The sequence below is a fragment of the Aedes aegypti genome, chromosome 1 (genome assembly GCF_002204515.2).
Source record: "Aedes aegypti strain LVP_AGWG chromosome 1, AaegL5.0 Primary Assembly, whole genome shotgun sequence".
Classification (NCBI taxonomy): Eukaryota; Metazoa; Arthropoda; class Insecta; order Diptera; family Culicidae; genus Aedes; species Aedes aegypti.
In genome coordinates, this window is record NC_035107.1 from 80,513,432 (window position 1) to 80,521,767 (window position 8,336).

Consider the following 8,336-nt stretch of genomic DNA (forward strand, 5'->3'; position numbering starts at 1 on the left):
AATGTTGAACATTGACTTAAATTTGGATCTAAATACCATCTTCTCAGCTCTTTGTAGGGCATTTTTTCAGCTGTCACCATTATCCAACAATAATTAACTATGTATGTTTATTTGTGACATTTGACTGTAAGTTGGGTAACCACTTTCATGTAACTATTGTTAAATTATTATTTATACTTCGATTATCATTAAAAATGTTATGATTAGTAACTGTTTTCGGTATCAATTACGTCGCAGATGATGAATGATCACTACATTAAAAAAAATAAATTTTGATATTTTTAATCCAATGTGATTCGAACTTCACCCTCGTTGATCCATTACGTCGCCATTACGTCCATTACGTTAATCCATCCATCGCATACACGTCTTGGATTTGATTTGAAAAAACATTTGAAACATTTGAAAATAACATAAAAAGACATGATATGTTTTGCTTGAATAAGAGCATACTCATATACTGTTATTCACATTGTTTATAAGTTTTACTAATCATGCTGGTCAACATTTTAAGTATTAGACACTGAAACTTTTGTACGATTTGTTGTTAATCAAATGTTCAATATTCTACTAAAATGATGGCTACAACCTATAGAAGCTTTTAATCAGTCAATTGTTAAACTTCTTATGTGTTGTAGAACAAAAGCTACTATATTTGCATTTTCGGAGGTTTATTCAGCTCTTATTCAAAACACAAACTGCAAGTGGAATAACAGCTTTTTTAGAAGCGGAAATTAATTTTATTCAATTAATGATTCAACTAAAAATTTGTTCAGCAATGGTTGCTGCTATGCAGCTTGTATTAAACACGTAAGTATCTTAAAAGCTACCAATTGTTCCTTGGGGCAGCGGGAAATAGAACATTTTTCTACAGTAATTTTGGGTTGCCCTTAGCAACGGGTGTTTTGCAATTTTCAAGGCTCTTTGCTTTGGCTTCGTTTGGCTACTGTAGAATGAATTTCAGATTTTTTCCCAACTCTGGTCATGTCTACTTCTTCTTCTTCTTGGCACTACGTCCTCACTGGGACAGGGCCTGCTTCTCAGCTTAGTTTTCTTCTGAACACTGAGCGCACAGTTATTAACTGAGAGCTTTATTTGCCAAAGTGGCACGATGATACTCTATGATCAGAGAAGTCAAGGAAATTCACATTACGAAAAGATCCTGGACCGACCAGGAATCGAACCCCCTTCAGCATGGCTTTGTTTTGTAGCCACGGACTCTAACCACTCGACTAAAGAAGGCCCCAGATTAGGAAGGTTTGTCAAATGCCTCAGGGCTGAATTCTCGACATTAGGTAGCTGTTGAGCACATATATCGTAACTATCGAGTCCTATGCCAACCAATGCGAGCTGCCTCCTTTTCGACCGCTCTCCTATCAGAGTTTTCAAGCTTAACTTGGACTTGGACAGTCATTTCCTTAAACTTAAACTTAACTTGGACTTGGACAGATAATTTCCCTGGCCACGTTCTAACGACAACTGGAGATTGTGACTAGTTAGATTAAGAACTTATTTGAGACTTGAACAGGCCGAACATAAAATGGCTGGCAGATACTGGTTAGAAGGATTTCTTAGAAAGAATACCAATGTATCATTCCGGAAACCGCCGCCGCGCGAGCCAGAGGATTCAACAAATCATCCGTAAACACGTTTTTCGACCTTCTTCAAGCAACCTTGAACGCTAGCCAGTTTCCACCGTCTCGCATATACCGTAAGGACGCCATTCACCGCTCATTTAACAGCATTTCAACACATTAAATTCTGTCAAAAATCGGTTTTTCGATATTTTTCACAACTTTTTGCGCTAGACGCAAGATAAAACATTTGTTTTTGTAGGAAAGAAGTTTAAATCTGAACAACGTATAATGGTACCGAAAAACATGTATGCTAATGACACATGTGTAGGGCGCCATTCACCGCCCATCCTAAGTACCGTAAATTCGGGTTAAATTGATCAGTAGGGTGAAATTGATCACTGCCTCACACGATTTTATTTCTTCCTAATGGAGCACAAATATCAATGTTACCTGCAGTTAATGAGCGTTGTTGGTCGTAACTATTGTCGAATTGTGTGTTGTGAAGTTTTTTGCGTTAAAGATTGTTTTTTACTATGAAAATAATGTTAAATTTCAAAATCATGTATGGTGCAGTATTGGCAAACATCCATAAACTTCTAGTTCGAAACAAGGATTTGAACATGGTATGGACCTGAAAGTTTGTGAAGATGCTTAAAATATATCTCCCAACCAGATTTCATCTCCCAAATTTATACCAATTTGCTCATCTGGTTGATATAATTGAATTTCTGTTAGACATCAGAGAATTCCTTGGGAAATTGCATACATTTAGGCGTTTTCCGCGTTATTCTCGAAATTTAACTATTCAATATTTACATAAATATTTTATTGTTAAGAATTTAACTAGCATATTCGGATTCAGGAAGCTCAAATTTATTACGTAGAGTTGTTTTGAAAACTAACAATAATCACATTGACAAGTGATCAATTTCACCCCGAAATGAGATCCCATGATTATTTATTTTAGAGATATTTTTTAGCACTGATTTGACATTTTTAGAAAATTTCGGTGCAAGATCCAATAAGGCTCATCTTTGTACTTGTTTTTCTGCATTTAGTTGTTTGGCATTGTCAACATTATAGAAAACAGATAAGAAAAACCGTGAAAAATGATCAATTTCACCCGAAATTACGGTATGAAGCTCTATATACACAACTAGTTGGAATTAATTTACTTTCATTAGCTGGTTGTTATCTTTGTGCTATAGTACAACAACATATTAAAGCGTGGCAGCTAAGAAGCATTTTTCGATCTGCCATAATAAAATCATTGTTCAACTCATGTTTACAGCTTTCTCCTCCTCCTCCTTTCTGGCATTACGTCCCTACTGGGACAGAGCCTGCTTCTCAGATTAGTGTTCTTATGAGCACTTCCACAGTTATTAACTGAGAGCTTACTGTGCCAATGACCATTTTTGCATGCGTATATCGTGTGGCAGGTACGAAGATACTCTATGCCCTGGGAAGTCGAGAAAATTTCCAACCCGAAAAGATCCTCGACCGGTGGGATTCGAACCCACGACCCTCAGCTTGGTCTTGCTGAATAGCTGCGCGTTTACCGCTACGGCTATCTGGGCCCCCTATGTTTACAGCCTTAAACAGCCTAAAATTATTTTTTATAAATAGTGTATAAAATTAAATCATATGAATTTCATTCTAATACAATCCATTCTGGTATACTCATACATGTTGATGGCTTTTATTGCGAAAATTTGTTCAGATTTTTCAAAATAATTCAATGAGCCGTGAATGGAGCATGAGCGGTGAATGGCGTCCCTACGGTATAATGCTGATGAGACCGGGATCAGTACGGTAAAAGATATAATAACTTTATGAAAAGTCAATATTCCAATAACTTCCACTTCTTTGGTTCCCCCGAAAAAGCTAAAAATCACTACCAAGTAGGGCAAAAAGCAAGTTGGATCGATTACTTTGGGAGAGAGAGGAGTATTGACCACGGTCGTAATGTGCATGTCGGCAATAGGACAACATGTTCCACCATACGTGATTTTTCGCCGCGTTTGCATGAACGATTCATCGGAAAAAGGTGCTCCAAACGGAACGAAATTCAATTGTAAAACTTCCCGATACATGAATAGCGAAGTTTTCTTGGACTAGTTTTGCATATTCGTATCGCGGTAAAAATATATTGAAAGTAATTAAGAAAAAAACGAAAAGTTGATTTAGTTATTTATATTTAGTAATGACGAAAACAGAATGGTTTGTGTATTTAAAAAATATATGAAACAGAATTAAGGGTATTTTCGACACATGTTATAACGAACCATTCAAAGTGTGTTTGAATATAAAAAACGTTACGTTGCAACGAAAAAATGTCTTACGTCGACATTCATTATGTCGAATCATTCAAAGGAATGGAATTTTTAGCAATGACGAAAACAGAAAGGTCTATTAAAATTAAATGAAACAGGAATACGTCGACACTTGGAGTGACGAACCATTCAAACTTTGTTTGGAAATAACATAAAAGTAGGGACGTTCCGATATTGCAAAGTATCGATATTTCATTCGATATGATTATCGAATCAAAGAATCGATACCACCGATATATTGATTCAAAATATCGATATATCGGAATATCATATGATATATTTCAATAAAGCAAAATTCCTATATTGCTTAGTGAATTGCCATTTAGTTTCTTAAATTCGACAAAAAAAAACTTTGAATACTCAAGATTATTGCTGTTTTAACCGACATTCTCATAAACATCTTCTGTTAAGGTGCATTATAGTGCAATTCGAACGGAAGCTGCTTGTTTTAAAATATAATAAATAAATTATATTTTGAGAAAATCCTACAGTTGTTTTTCACTTAGAGCATGTAGAGGTCTCTGCAACTCTCGTGCACCCAATCAGGTCATTAAACAATTATTATTTTTTTAGTAGAAATCTAACGAATGTTATGCTGGGTGTAAATAGTTATCCAGTTTCCTATCCCTCAGCCCCTCAACTTTTGCAAGAACATGGCCAAGGCAATTCCTGACTGCTGAAGGATGCGTCAATTTCGTCCAATCTCAATCGCAAACATCTCAAATCTATATCTATGATCAATGACGAGGCAACCTTGATACAGCGGTCTAGGGCTGTACCACTTACGGATGCTTATTGCCAATGCTAGTGTTTGTACTAAAACTCTACAATTGTTTTCCATATATTAGTTTACGATGTATCGGAAGGAAATATCGATATCACCGATATATTGAATAGGAAATATCGATACCAAAATATCGAATATCGAAAGCAAAATATCGATATTCCGATATATCGGAAGTATCGGAACGTCCCTACATAAAAGTAACTTTGCAACGATAAAAATGAATTATCATAAGCATGAAACGATCACCAGTTGGCAATTCATCCTCGGTAGAAAACGAAGCTTTTCGCACTAGAACAACACGAACCGAACACTCATCCCACCGGAACATGCAATCAAATAAAAAGACCACGCACTACTCTGTTCAACTAAATGAGATCTATTTGACGAAAAACTCATTAGTTCGGAAAACACTTATATGATGGCGCTAGTGGGCAAAGATTTCATTTGCTTGTATCTCAGTCCAGTTACAGTATTGGACGAAACATTTGCATCTTTTTCGATTTTCCATACAAAATGACCAACTTTGGTAAGCTAGATCTCAGTTATTTATGGACTGATTTGAATGAAATTTTCACTGAACATCATATTTAACTTGAATTTTAACATATATTTTTGAATAATTATTCCAATCACGAGTTTACGAGTAATAACAGTTTAACTAAAGTGTAATTTTTGACGAAAAATTCAAAACTATTTATCTCAAAATCTGATGGCCTTACACAAAAACTGTCTTCAGCAAACTTTTTCTTCTCGTTAAAATCTATAACTTTGCTGGAGATACCATGAAGCTATTCCTGCAATATGTTTAGTTATGTCATTTATAAAAAATCGTCAAAAAATCACTTTAGTTAAACTGTTACTGCTTTTAAACTTGTGATTGGAAAAATCATTTAAAAATATATGTTAAAATTCAAGTTATGTCTGATGTTCTGCCAAAATATCATTCAAATCGGTCCATAAATAACTGAGATATAGTTTACCAGCTTGGTCATTTTGTATGGAAAATCGAGAAAGTTGCAAATGTTTTGTCAAATACTCTACTGCCCATAACTGCATAACAGTCACATTCGACATTTTTGACAAAATGGAGTTAATACCATGGAGAGTCATCAAATGATAAATACTTTCGATCAGCTTACTAAAATCTGTTAGTTTGTTCTAAAAAATTCGAAAAAAAATACCAAGTTGTTTTGTCACATTGGCAATTGTAACCGCATAACAGTCACATTGAGATTATACATGAGCCTCATAATGTAGTAGCAACGAAATTTCTATCAGAATTATTTTCTGACTATTCACTCAATATGCGATATGAGTTGTACAAAATTTTAGCCTCAAATAAGCTCTTTTGAATTCTTAATTATTTTTTGAAAGTTAAGTTTCCTCCCATACTGCAGTAAAATGCAAACTTGGTAAATGGGATACTCAATGCCTACTTTTGTCGAATGTTACAAATATGCAGTTATGGGCAGTGTATGTGATACAAAATTAATGTCTGCGAGAGAGTCTGTGAGACTAATTCACATAAAACCATATTATTTGTGGAAAGACTCATAAGATGACGTTAGTGGACAGCAATTTTGTTCGCTTATATCTCAGTAAAGTGATTAGACATAAAGTTGGTCAACAACTACCGAAAAGCTAAACATTACATATAATTTTGCAATTGGATTAGATGGACAAATTGATGTGAAGATTTGCGAAAAAGTTACACGTCTTCTCAGTGAGAATCGAACTCACGACTCCCCGATCTTTAGTTGGAGCGCGTTACCACTACGCCATGAGAGGACTCATGAACTCAGAAGTTAACCTGAATTCGATTTCAGCTCAATAATCACGTGGTCCTTTTTCGCAAAGTGCACCTTTTTCGGAAGAATTAGATGCCCATCCAAACACAACGCTTTCTTTATATATCCAATGCCTAGCCCGAGAGCGCATTAATTTTTAGGTATAGGAATCTAATCCAATTGCAAAATTATAAGTAATGTTTAGCTTCTCGGTAGTTCTTAAACTTCCACTCGGCTGGTTGGCCGTAAACCACGATTCATAATTAAAAACAAGTATTTATCGAGCAACGGACTCATGTTCCGTAACCGGTCTTTTGAGAACGTCGCGACCCATTGGAAGCCCACACAATAGAAACCTCAGCCAGCGCAGTTGCTGGCTAGTGTAGTGTGCTATTCCTATACCTAAAAAACAATGCGCTCTCGGGCTAGGTTTGGATGGGCATCTAATTCTTCCGAAAGAGGTGCACTTTGCGAAAAAGGACCACGTGATTATTGAGCTGAAATCGAATTCAGGTTAACTTCTGCGTTCATGAGTCCTCTCATGGCGTAGTGGTAACGCGCCCCAACTAGAGATCGGGGAGTCGTGAGTTCGATTCTCACTGAGAAGACGTGTAACTTTTTCGCAAATCTTCACATCAATTTGTCCATCTAATCCAATTGCAAAATTATATGTAATGTTTAGCTTTTCGGTAGTTGTTAAACTTCCACTCGGCTGGTTGGCCGTAAACCACGATTCATGATTAACAAGTATAAAGTTGGTGTTTTCGACAAAGTTGATCAACTAGATGAGACCTTTTCGCCTAAAAATTTATTGATTTGCAAAACATTCAAAAGATGGCGCTAGTGGTTAAACATTTTATGTTTTTATATCTCAATCCAGTGATGAGATACATAAAGGGTGTCTTCGAAAAAACTGTTCAACTAAATGAGATCTGTTTGTCTAAAAACATAGTAGTTAGGAAAACACTCCAAGGTGGCGCTAGTAGGCAAACATATTATTTGCTTATATCTCAAATTGTATGATTGATGCAAAGTTGGTGTCCTCAACAAAGTTGATCAACTAAATGAAACCTATTCGCCTAGAAACTTCTTATGCCAGGAATTACTCCCAACATAGCGATATTGAGCAAACATTTCATTCGTTCAAATATCAATCCAACGATTAGATACAAAGTTGATGATTTTGACAAAGTCAACTAAATAAAACATTTTCAACAAGAAAAACATATTAGCTGGGAATTGAATTTATGTGCAAAACATCGAGGAAACAATCAATCGGAAATTTATCTGCCTTGACGAAAACAAAACCTACTTATAAGCGAGTGAGCAACAATAGGCTTTTTTGGATGTAAAGCTTACATTTTTATCTTGAAAGCTAAAAAAATAAAACACATGTTTCCTGGCCGCCGAATGAATTTTTGATCATATGAAGGGAGCGAAGAAGGGGAAAAACGACAAATATGTGTCAGTGAGGAATCTATGACAAAAGGTCGAAAGAACAAAAGGTCGAAGAACAAAAAAGAAGGGACAAAAGGTCGAAAATGTATTTTCAAAGAAGGAAAAACTTTCTACCAGGCAAATCAATTTCGACCTTTTGTCCCTTCGACCTTTTGTTTTTCGACCTTTTTCCATAAACCGTCAGTGATACAGTAACGGGATAGACGAATAATTTTGACTTTGAATATCCACGCAGAATGAAAAATCCATGTAAATTTCAGTGTAAAATCATTCACATGAAGGGAATGCCAGATTTGTCGTAAATTTACACGTTAAATCAGGTGTTAAGCAGTACTTATCAACATTTTTCATACTACTTTCGATGTTCAAAAGTTATTTTTTAGAGATTTAGAAA

General features: G+C 35.5%; 1 non-coding gene across 1 annotated transcript; it reads right to left on the bottom strand.

Moving 5' to 3' along the window:
- Positions 1–6,412: 6,412 nt before the first annotated feature.
- Trnaf-aaa lies at positions 6,413–6,485 on the bottom strand. Its single transcript has one exon. It is a non-coding gene; the product is annotated as a tRNA-Phe (tRNA).
- Between the last annotated feature and the right edge of the window lie 1,851 nt (positions 6,486–8,336).